The 12078-nt window shown below is 40.7% G+C and overlaps 1 long non-coding RNA gene across 2 annotated transcripts in view; it reads left to right on the top strand.

Annotated features, from left to right (window-relative positions):
- The window catches only part of LOC100939848 (uncharacterized), a 213004-nt gene that overhangs the window by 151076 nt on the left and 49850 nt on the right, over nucleotides 1-12078 (top strand). Inside the window, exon 2 of one of the 2 annotated variants that reach the window (XR_008514615.2) lies at nucleotides 6973-7045. The exons of the other annotated variant lie outside the window; for it this stretch is intronic. This is a non-coding gene — a long non-coding RNA (uncharacterized LOC100939848). The remainder of the gene's footprint in view (nucleotides 1-6972; nucleotides 7046-12078) is intronic. 2 annotated transcript variants of the gene reach the window in all.

Genomic DNA, 12078 nt, shown 5'->3' with positions numbered 1-12078 from the left:
CTGTATCTCCTGGCACTCTGCATGGTCTCCCACTGTTGACTCAGTGCCTGGCACATGTTCCTGGAGCCAGGGTGTCTAGGTTTGAGTCCTGACTCCTACAGGTACTTCTTGTGTGTTCCTGTAGAAGTGACTTAGCCATCTGTGTTTCCGTTTCTTTACCTACAAAATGTAGCGAATCATGGTACCTATCTTAAAGAATCTTTGTGAATTGCAAATGTATTATTACTACATTTAAAGTGATTAGAATAGTATTGACTGGGCGAAGTGGCTCATGCCTGTAATCCCAGCACTTTGGAAGGTCAAGGTGGGAGGATCACTTGAGCCCAAGAGTTTGAGACCAGCTTCAGCAATAAAGTGAGACCCCATCTTTACAAATATAAATTTTTTAAAAAAATTATCCAGGCATAGTTGTGCATACCTGTAGTCCCAGCCACTCAGAAGGCTGAGGTGGGAGGATCCTTTGAGCCCAGGAGTTCGAGGCTGCAGTGAGCTAGGATCATGCCACTGCACTCCAGCCTTGGTGACAGAGAGAGAACCTGTCTTTACTTTAAAAATAAATAAAAATAAAAGTAAAAAGTGATTAGAATAGTGTCTTTTACACAATAAGGGCTCAATAAATATTGACTATTACCATTATTATGGAATGAATGAATGAATGCATGTGTTCAATTTTTATCCTCTCAGGGGCCAGCTCAGTGTCTGTTACTCTCTTTTAAAAACAACCATTTCTTAAATCTGGGCTAGGAGGCTGGGCTAAGGAAAGGCAGACATGCAGGGCTGATGCTTTAGATTGGAGGCCGTTTGGATGCAGCAGTTCCTCCTGGATTCCAACCCTTGCCATTCTCATGAGCATTTCATGGAGATTTGGAGGCATAAGCACAGTCTTTGTGCTCTGGATGCATTTCTTTGCTGTCATTTATCACTAGTCTATTTTATAGTAGATCTTGTCTCAACCATTTCATTCACGCGAAAGCCTTTGGATGCTTAATATTATTTTGTGAAGGTTTCCAACTCCTTTGGGCTTTGCTTAGGAACATAGCAAACAAAATTCTCAGCGTCTCAAAGGGAAGTTTAAGCTGATAAAAATGTGAATTGTAGACAGCTGGAGCTTTGCTGAACATTTCACTTCTGGATATGCCGAGCAATGGTCTAACATGAATGCTCTCATGGGGAGGTCACCTCTACCCTTGATGGCCAGTGGCCTAGCTGTATTGTGCTAGGGCACCTGCAGATCTGTGCAAGAGGGTTTGTGGATGGTCTATGTCATGACCACCGTTCCTGAAAAGCAGCTCAAGTATGCGGCATATCCAGAGCCAGGCAGGGCAAGAGAGTGGCAGAGAAACCTGTATTTCTGGCACTTTCCTACCTCTTTCTGCATTACCTACTCATCCTTCTTTCAATTCAAATTCATTCAGATGAAATGGGCTGGATGAAGTTATTGGACTCCTAGACAGACACATTCCAATGGAGGATGCTGTGGGGAAATGAAAAACTCCTAGATGTTGATATTTCAGATTGACCCTTTTGTCAAAAAAACAGCATAGAGGAGCAGCGAGCCTTCCTGAGACCCCTCAACTTAACATGTAATAGCTATCTGTGATTTCTAAATATCAGTCTAAGGCCTGACTGCAATAAACTTATTTGGGAAGTTTGCAAACATGGAGATGTCTTGGGCCCTAGAGTTTCTGACTTAGTAAGTCTGGAGTAGAGCCTAGAAATCTGAATTTTTATAAAATTTCCTCAAGTTATTCTGTTACACATTCAGGCCTGTGAACATCTCAGTCAGTGTTTTTTTCTTTTTTTTTTTTTTTTTGACAGAGTCTCACTCTGTCACCCAGGCTGGAGTACAGTGGCACGATTTCAGCTCACTGCAACCTCTGCCTTCCAGGTTCAAGTGATTCTCCTGCCTCAGCCTCCAGAGTAGCTGAGACTACAGACACACACCACCACGCCTGGCTAATTTTTATATTTTTAGTAGAGACGAGGTTTCACATGTTGGCCAGGCTGGTCTTGAACTCCTGACCTCAGGTGATCTGCCCACCTCGGCTTCCCAAAGAGCTGGGATTACAGGCATGAGCCACGGTGCCTGGCCCTCAGTCAATGGTTCTTATTCCTAGCTGCACATTTGTATGACTACCTGGAGAGATTTTAACAAAGTGCCCATTCCTGGGCTGCATTCTTAGGGACTCCCATTCCATTTATTTGGGTGAGGGGCGATGGGGATTCAATACTCTTTTTAAGGCTGCTACGTGAACCTAGGTGCAGCCATAGTTGAGAGCCACTGAAACATTGAAAAATGGACAACTACTTTTCTTAGTAAGGGCAGTGTTGGACTTTCCACTAACAGGTGTGGTGATCAGACACAGTGAGAATCCCAGCCAGGAGGGAGCTTAGAGACTATCCAACCCAGTGGTTCCCAGTTCTTTCAATTTCATAGACCTGTATAATTCTAAAGATATTTTGAGGACTGACAAGGAATTGCTGGGGTTTTTTTTTTGGGGCCAAATTTTAATTTTGCCAAATTAAGACATTAAAAACAAAACAAAACTCAACTATCATTTATTTGCAACAAAACTCAACTATCATTTATTTGCACCATTATTTAATTTTTTAAAGTGAAGTTTTAACATTATCTGTAAGCAAGACCTGTGGTCAAGATAAAGGACAGTCCTTAAAACAGAATACATATGGCTTTAAGAGGAACTCACTAGGCAGGCCTCATCTTTCCTCATTTCAGGGAAAACTTTATTATGGTTCAGAATTGGTTCAAGAGCAGCCTGCTTCCAAGCCAAAGTCGTAATTTTACAGATGAGGAAATTGAGACCTGGAGCAGGAGGTGCTTGGCTCTGCTCCCAGAGCTCCACCAGCAGAAAGCTTGTTAGGAGTAGAACCTGCTCTCCTGATGTCTAGTCATGTCCTCTATAGGGGGCTCAGATGAGAAGCCTGACACCCCAGGCTCTTCCCATTTAACATGCATGGGACAGAGCCACTGAGTGTCACTGCTCAATCCTCCCAGACACACTCAGACATATTAAAGCAGTCACCATGGTAATGATCAAGGACAGGCACCCTGTTAGAAGGGCACCATTTTCAAACCTTCAGCAATGATGGAATATGATTATGTGGGTCTTTTGGGTGACATGGGGGAACTTCAGTTGCCCCATTTGCAAAACAGAGGAGCATATGATTACTCCGTCACGCTAGACTACTGTGCTTCGAAAGTTACGAATCTGTGAAGAATTAATTTTCTGATTTTCTCCTGCAGAGTCCAAGCCATCAATTCTCTTATAATGCTGTTATTTTTAATAAGTCAACAAATTGGCTAATTCTCTTGGAAATGTTTTGATTTGAGGAAATGGACATTTTACACAATTCCCTTAGAGAAGAAAGAAAACAGATTTCCAAGTGCATTATCAATAAGCAGGGCATTTGAACTCTGTGATCGGAAATGGAAAAGACATGGTGAGCTCTTGGGTTCAGATGTTCAATATTTGAAGGAGATGGTGGAGAATGAGCATTGGCAGGACACGTGCTTCCCCTGGATGACTGAGGATGGTTGAAGGGCAGGCCTCAAGCCAACTTGGATCTCAAGTCCACCTAAAAGAGTCATGTTCACAGCCTTGAATGTCAGGGAATGGAGACAAGGAGGAACATTGTTGAATGTCACCCATGGAGTCCCTTGAGGGCAGGGTCTTGCCCTACTTGTCTCCTAGCAGGTCTGGCCCCTCATAGATAGTATTACCTATTTTGTTGAAGTGAAGTGGTTTTTCGGGACGCAAATCCACTTTCCTACATTGAAATCAGGTGACATCTAGAGATCGAGACTTAACCAGGGCAGTTTTCCGGGGGTGGGAAGAGAGCCTGGGAGCGGTCAGGAGGGAGTTGCGTCTGCCACGAAGCCATTGGATGGCTGTCTCGAAAATGGGTCATGAAGGTGCCCTCAATGGGAGGAAGGAACACAGAACAGAAATGTCACTGACCTCATAATTTTGCTGAAATCTGGTCCTGGTTCTCTAGCCCATCCCTCTGAAACCTATTTCCTAGAACAAAAAAGCTGCAGGCTTAACACCCCAGCTCCAAATCTCCCCAGAAGCTCAGGTTCCTATGGGATCCCACCTACCCAAAGCAAAAGACAGAATGAACTCAGTTCCCTTTAAAATCGTCATCTGACTTCATTTTTGACCTCTTTCCTGATTTCTAATTTAGTCAAATAAACCCATATACCTTAAAATGATGCCCTACATGCCATCGGTGCCTAAAGTCATTTTAAGTACCATCGGAAGGGAGGAAGGGAGCTCCTCCAGCTCAGCTGGCTTTCTGTCCTCTGTTTCTCAGGGATTGGGCAATAGAGCGAAGACAGGACACCTCCCCTGTCTGTGATTGGGAAGATGAAGGAAGCAGGGGAGAACAGAGCCATAGAGATTAAAGTGTGCATGGAATGTTGAGACCAACGTCCTTATTTCATGTTAGAGACAACTGGAGCACAGGAAGATAGTACTTGGCCTTAGGTCACATCAGACAGTGGTATGGTTGGTTGGGGCTAGAAAAGGTTCTTTGATCTCTAGACTGCAGCACCCTGGTCACTTAATTGCACCAACTCCTGGTTGTCTGGTGGAATGGACTCATCTCTTCGCTTAGTTAAAAAGAAATTTCAGGCTTTTCAACCTTAGGCAATTGTCTTGTTGTTGTTGTTGTTGTTCAATATAGATGTTAAATGGCTTAAGCTATAGTAGTTTGTAGGGATTCACTTGAAAACTCCCTACTGTGTGTATCCACATGTGTGTTTGTGTGTATATGCATGTATGCATGTGATTGTGCATATGTGTGTATGTGTATGCTTGCATGTCTCTATGCCTACCTGTGAGTATGTATTTTGGCCATGGCGGGGTTGGGGGTAGTCACTGGGGTGGAGGAGGAGGATAGGAGTGCTTATCCCAGGTATCAGAGGGCCTGGCCTATGCTCCTGACCTGCACACGTGCACAGGAGGACTCACTCCTCCATACTGGGCCTGGGTGTGGACTAAGATGAAGGCACCACTGCCCTCTGCTGTACTGAGAGGTGAATGCTGCTGACATGCCAGCCTCACCTTGTCCCAGGTTGGGGCAGGGACGCTGAGATGAAAGAAAAGGCTTTGCCCAGTTGTGGGGCTCAGTTGGTCCATCCATCTTGGGATCATTCCACTCTACCTTTGAAGTTCTTAACTGCAGGTAGTGAAGCAAAAGCACCAGATACATGACTGTGAATCAGGTCAGTCACTGCCCCAAGGCCTTCCCAGGCAGGGTCTGCAGGTGTTGGAATAGCGCTAGCAAAGATTGCAATGCATTCCTTATCTTTCTGGCCTTTTTGGGGGTCAACACTCAGAATTCTTTCAGTGTCACTCAAATTGAACACTCTTTAATGGTAAAACCACTGTTGGCCTTGGGCCAATCCTCCTATAAACACAGCACCCTGGGGCAAGAAGCCCAAATACTACTTCCAAATAAGAACACCCTACATTTGCACAGTGCATTATAATTTGTCAACTGTGTTCCCATTAGTTGTCTCAGTTGATCTTTACAAACCTGTGAGTTAAACAGAACAGCAACAGCAATTATTATTCTCATTTAACAAATGGGGAAACTGAGGCCCAGAAGGTTTGATGCTCTTTGATTGACTTGGAAGTAATTACCTAAGACATAAAATATACCTCTCTCTGGAATGAAATCCATCAGGGTTTAGATTAAAATAAAAGCTATTAGACCTAGTGCCAAACAAAACATTCAGTAATCAACTGGGTACCATGAGGGCAAAATTCATAGCAGTGTTGTCCAGCCACTTTCTAACAACCTCAGCTTACAGCTAAGCTCCTGAGTTTTATACTGTGTCCACCTAACAGGGCCACCAGAGAGTCTCATAGTTGGTTACTATTTAACTAACACCTTTCCTTTCGATAATAAAAATGTTTATAGCTTTTTGGTCTTAAATGTAAAAATAATCTATCTTATTTTATACTCCTAATATGTTTGTAATGCAAGGGCAGTTGTTACTATTGCCCCCATTTTGCTGACGCAGTAACTAAGGTCTGAAGAACTTTCATAACTTTAGCGATCAATGTTTGCTCCAGTGTTTACTCTGTGGTAGGCACTCTGCTTATTCAGAGAATACAGCAGTGGAAAAAGATGGCCATGGTCTTGGCTCTCATGAAACTCACAGCTAAATAGGGGGAGAGAGAGAAACAGATAAGTACATACTCCAGTTGATGATAAATATACACTGTGATGAGTGCCATGGACTTGAATGTGGGGCTATGAGTACAAATGGCCAGGGGAGTTTGCTGGTTAAATGGAGTTGGCCCAGCATGTAGGGTTGAAACTTGGGGTGCAGAGTGGTCCAGGCAGAGGCCTTGGCAATGTAAAGATCCTAAAGAAGGAAGTTACTTGGGACATCCAATGAACTGAGAGACAGCCAGTGTAAGCTGGGGCTTAGAGAACAAAAGGGCAAGTGATCCAAGGTGAGATTGGCAAGGTCTCCTCTTAGCCCAGCCACAAAACTAGTTGGAGGCAAAATGGGTACTATTATTACATCCTCTCTGTGAGTCTTTAATATCTACATTGCTTTTCTTTTCTTTTTTTTTTTGAGATGGAGTCTCACTGTGTTGCCCAGGCTGGAGTGCAGTGGCGCAATCTTGGCTCACTGCAAGCTCTGCCTCCCGGGTTCACACCATTCTCCCGGCTCAGCCTCCCGAGTAGCTGGGACTACAGGCACCCGCCACCATGCCCGGCTAATTCTTTGTTTTTGTATTTTTAGTAGAGACAGGGTTTCACCCTGTTAGCCAGGATGGTCTCGATCTCCTGACCTCATGATCCACCCTCCTTGGCCTCCCAAAGTGCTGGGATTACAGGAGTGAGCCACCGCGCCCTGCCTCTACATTGCTTTTCTTTCCCTATTGCTCTCTTAATCTCTGTCCAAATCTAACTGCCTTGATTTTCTAGGGCCACAGCTCCTCCCACCTGTCTTATTGTTCCTGCTGGGCTTTCCACTTGGAACGCTTACCTCTGCATCTCCGTAAGTCAAAAATCCTACTTACCCTGTAAACTAGGGATTATAAATACAAATGTTTCAGCAGGTGAGGTAAATGAATGACATAACCTAATATATTATCACGTGGTAAGGATATGGCATACTGGGACATGCATGTTCCCACCAGTGCTGTGTGAAGAACTTTCTGTTCTTCATGATGGAAATGTTCTGTAGCGGAACTGTCTAATACAGTAGTCACTAGTCATATGTGGCCAGTATGACTGAGGGATTAAAATTTTTATTTACTTAATTTAATTAATTTTAAATGTTTATAGCCCATATGTGGCTAGTGGAATACCATATTGGACAATGCAGCTCTAGCCATTTACTTCCATTCTGGAATGTGGGCCCAATATTGCCAAATATTCCAAGTTTTCAAGAGAAGCCATATATCTGAATTCTCACATTTGAAAACTTATGTTGGCAACAAATTCAAATTTTAAAGATAGACTGTGAAAGACTCTTGCTTCTGGACAAATGGAGTAGTTACACATTCCCCTATTCCTCCTAATAAGTGCAACTAAAATCCTGGATAGTATATATAACACAAACATAAGAAGACTTTGAAAAGTGGAGAGAAGAAGACAGACTTAGGATCTCAGGAATCAAGATGTAACATACCGGTGAGTTCCCTGGGCTTTCTTTTTAGGTCATATATCCCAGACTTGGAATTGAAGGAGTCAACAAGCCAGAAACGCGAGTGGGCACAGAAAAACTAAGCCCCAACAAAAGTTATCTTTGGCTGATGTACCAGGAAAGGGGCAGCCTAGCAACACAGAAAACTTTTAGACAATAGCTATTATACTCCAGCCAAATATTACAGGAAAAACTGTGGTCCTGTCCACAGCCATGTCAACAAAGGCCAAGTGGAGAGCGTTGAGTTCTACCCTCCATGAGGGTGTAATAAGGCACCCAACATCCTTATCAGGGTGGTGTCAGATTGAGCCAAGTAGAGAACTTGCATGACCAGCTCTTCACCTTCCTCCTCCATTCAACCATGTGTTGGTGGAGATCACTTGTGGAACTTTGTGGCATTGACTTTTGTCTTCATCTGGCAGTAGTGAGGTTCTCTTTCCCTCCCTGCTAGGGTGGTATAGGAGGAGGTCTGGTGGAGAGTCAGGACTTTCACTATCAGCCAGCAGTAATAAAACCATGCAACCCAAGTGTTAATGGAGACCACCTGGGGAGCCAGAGCTCCTACCACTGCCAGGAAGTAACAAGGAACTCTCCCCACAACCTGCATCATCACTTTGGGTGTCAAGAAAGGCTCAGTGGGAAATCTGGCCTTTTACCTCCATTTGCCAGTAACTAGCAAGTGCTATTCCTCCCCCTGCTGAAGTGGCATTAAAGAAATGAAGTTAAAACAAGAGGTTTAAATGAGATCTAAAGTCTTATCACTTAATAAAAAATGTTCAAGATTCAATTTAAAAAAATCACTTTTCATACCAACAGCCAGAAAGATCTCAAACTGAATGAAAAACAATCAATAGAGGCCAATGCTAAAATGACAGAGATATTAGAAACGTCTGACAAAGATTTTTAAAGTGACCATGATAAAAATGCTTCAATGTGCAATATAAACATGCTTGAAACAAATAAAAAAAAGACAATCTCAGCAAAGAAATAGAAGATGTAAAGAACTATATGAAAAATGAAAAGTAAAATAACAAGTAATAAACTCAGTGGCTAGGTTTAACAGAATGGAAGTGACAAAGGAAGGATCAGTGAACTGGAAGACAGAACAATAAAAATAACTCATTTAAATAACACAGAGAAAATAGACTTAAAAAAGTTTCAGTGACCTGTGGAACTACAATAAAACATCCAGCATTTATGTTATCAGGATACCAAAAGAACAGGAGAGACTGAAGATGACAAAGCACTGAAAGAAGTAATGACTGAAAACTTCCCAAATTTGGCAAGAGACATAAATCTACTGAGCCACAAACAGGACAAATCCAAAGAAATTCATGTCAAGATTCATAATAATTAAACTTCTGAAAATTAAAGACAAAGTCCTGAAAGCAGGCAGAGAATGACATCTTACCTGAAGGGGAAAAACACATAAGCAAGCAAGTAAACAACATAATAGCAGACTTTTTTTATCTTAAATCATGGGGGCCAGAAGAAAGCAGTACAGTGTTTTTTTTTTTGTTTTGTTGTTTTTTTTTTTCTTCAAATGCTGAAAGAAAAGAACTATCAACCCAGAATTCAATATCCAGTGAAAGTATCCTTCAGGAATGAATGGGGGCAATGAAGATATTCTCAAATGAAGGAAATTTAATAGAATTTATCACTAGCAGACTTACCCTAAAGAAATGGCTAAATGAAGTTCTCTAAATGGAAAGTAAATGGTAAAAGAAGGAGCCTTGGAACACCAGGAAGAAAAAATAAAAGCTAAAATACAGGTAAATACAATAGACTTTCCTTCTTTCCTTGAGTTTTCTAAATTATGTTTGACAGTTAAACTAAAAATTATAAAACTGCATAATGTGATTCTAAGTGTATGTAGAGAAAACATTTAAGATAATTGTATTTAAATGGGGGAAGGTAAGGACATGTTAAAGGAGGTAAGTTTTTTATACTTCACCCAAATTGGTCAAATGACACTATTAGAATGTAACAAGCTATGTATATATAATGCAATACCTAAAGTAACAATTAACAAGTAAAAAGCTATATAAAAATATACTCAAAAAGCATAAATAAAAATGTAATAAATGTTCAAGGAGGCAGGAAAACAGGAATAAAGTTAGGGAAAAGAAAAGAAGGCAGGAAGAAGAAAACAGAGAACCCAAAATAGAGAGAACAGAAAGCAGAAAGCAAAATGGCAGACCTAAGCCCTTCTGTACATGTAATTACATTAAATATAAATGGTTTATAATAGAGTAAAAGACAGAGATTGGCAGAGTGAATTAAAACACATATTGAAACTATCTACTGTCTAACAACTCACTTCAAATGTAATTATATAGGCAGGTCAAAATTAAAAGAATGGAAAAAGATATATCATATAAATATTAATCAGAGGAAAGCAGGAGTGGCTATATTAATATTAGATAAAATAAACTTCAGAGCAAAGAATATTACCAGAAACAGAAAGGTCATAAAAGGGTCAGACCACCAATAAGTCATAGCAATCCTAAATACACATGCACTGAACAGCAGAGTTGCAAAATATGTGAAACAAAAACAGAATTGAAAAGAGGGATAGACAAATCCATAATTACAGCTGGAATCGTCAACATCACTCTCTTACAAATTTATAGAACAATTAGACAGAAACGAACAAGGATATAGAAGAATTTAATGACATCATCAATCAACAGAATCTAATCTGATATTTGCAGAACACACCATCCAACAACAGAATACACATTGTTTCCAAGTGCCCATGATCACATACTAAGATAGGCTACATCCTGGGCCATAAAACAAATCTCAACTAATTTAAATGAAGTGAAATTATAGAAAGTGTGTTCTCTGACCACAATGAAATCAAACTAAAAATTAATAACAGAAAAATAACAGGAAAGTCTCCATATACTTTGGCACTGAAAAACAGACTTCTAAATAATCCATGGGTCAAAGAATATTTCTCAAGGGAAAGTTTAAAAATATAATAAATTGTAGAAAATGAAAATGCAACATATGATAACTTGTAGAACACAGCTAAAACAGTGCTGAAAAATAATATGTAGCACTAAATATATATACTAAGAAAGGCTGGGTGGCTGTGGCTCACACCTGTAATCCCGCACTTTGGGAGGCCAAGGCAGGCGAATCACCTGAGGTCAGGAGTTTGAGACCAGTATGGCCAACATGGCAAAACCCCATCTCTACTAAAATACAAAAATTAGTCGGGCGTGGTGGTGCATTCCTATAATCCCAGCTACTCGGGAGGCTGAGGCAGGAGAATTGCTTGAGCTCGGGAGGTGGAATTTGCAGTGAGCTGAGATCGTGCCACTGCACTCCAGCCTGGGCAAAGGAGTAAGATTCCATCTCAAAAAAAAAAAAAAGAAAAAAGAAATACACACACACTAGGAAAGAGAAAAAGCTTAAAGTCAATATTCTAAGCTCCTGCCTCAGGAACCTAGAAAAAGAAGAGCAAAATAAAACCAAAGCAAACAGAAAGAAGGAAATAATACAGACAAGGGATGAAATTAGTGGAATTAAAAATAGGAAAACAATAGAGAAAATCAATTAAACAATAGACTGATTCTTTGCAAAAATCAATATAATCAACAAGCCTCTCCAAGAACTGATTGACTAACAAAGAAAAAAATAGAAGATACGGATTACCAATATCAAGAATAAAATGTGATATTAACACAGATCCTGCAGACATCAAAAGGATAATACAAAATACTATCTATAACTTTACACATTTAATGTTGAAAACTTAGATAAAATGAGTTAATTCCTTGAAAAACATAAACTAATGCCATTTACCCAATATTAATTAAATAATTTGAATAGTCCTCAACTAAGAAAACAGAATGCAGCCGGGCATGGTGGCTCACACTTGTAATCTCAGCACTTTGGGAGGCCGAGGTGGGTGGATCACCTGAGGTCAGGAGTTCAAGACCAGCTTGGCCAACGTGGTGAAACTCCGTTTCTACAAATAATACAAAAATCAGGCAGGTGTGGTGGCGTATGCCTGTAATCCCAGCTCCTTAGCAGGCTGAGGCAGGAGAGTTGCTTGAACCCGGGAGGTGGAGGTTGCCGTGAGCTGAGGTTGCGTGCCACTACACTCCAGCCTGGGCGACAAAAAAAAAAAAAAAAAAAGAAAAGAAAGAAAGAAAAAGAAAACTGAGTGCTTAATTTTAAAAACTCCACCCAAAAAAAGTTTCTAGACTTAGATAGTTTCACTGGAGAACTTACCAAATGTTTAAAGAAAAATTAATACCAATTCTACACATCTTTTGCAGACAATAGAAAAGAAGGGAACACTTTTATTTTATGAAGTTGGGATTAACTAGATAACAAAACAAGACAGACAATACACAAAAAGAAAA

Source organism: Pongo abelii, chromosome 18 (assembly GCF_028885655.2).
Source record: "Pongo abelii isolate AG06213 chromosome 18, NHGRI_mPonAbe1-v2.0_pri, whole genome shotgun sequence".
Taxonomy (NCBI): domain Eukaryota; kingdom Metazoa; phylum Chordata; class Mammalia; order Primates; family Hominidae; genus Pongo; species Pongo abelii.
The sequence above is the reverse complement of the archived record's forward strand: the minus strand, read 5'-3'. Positions and strand labels throughout refer to the sequence as shown.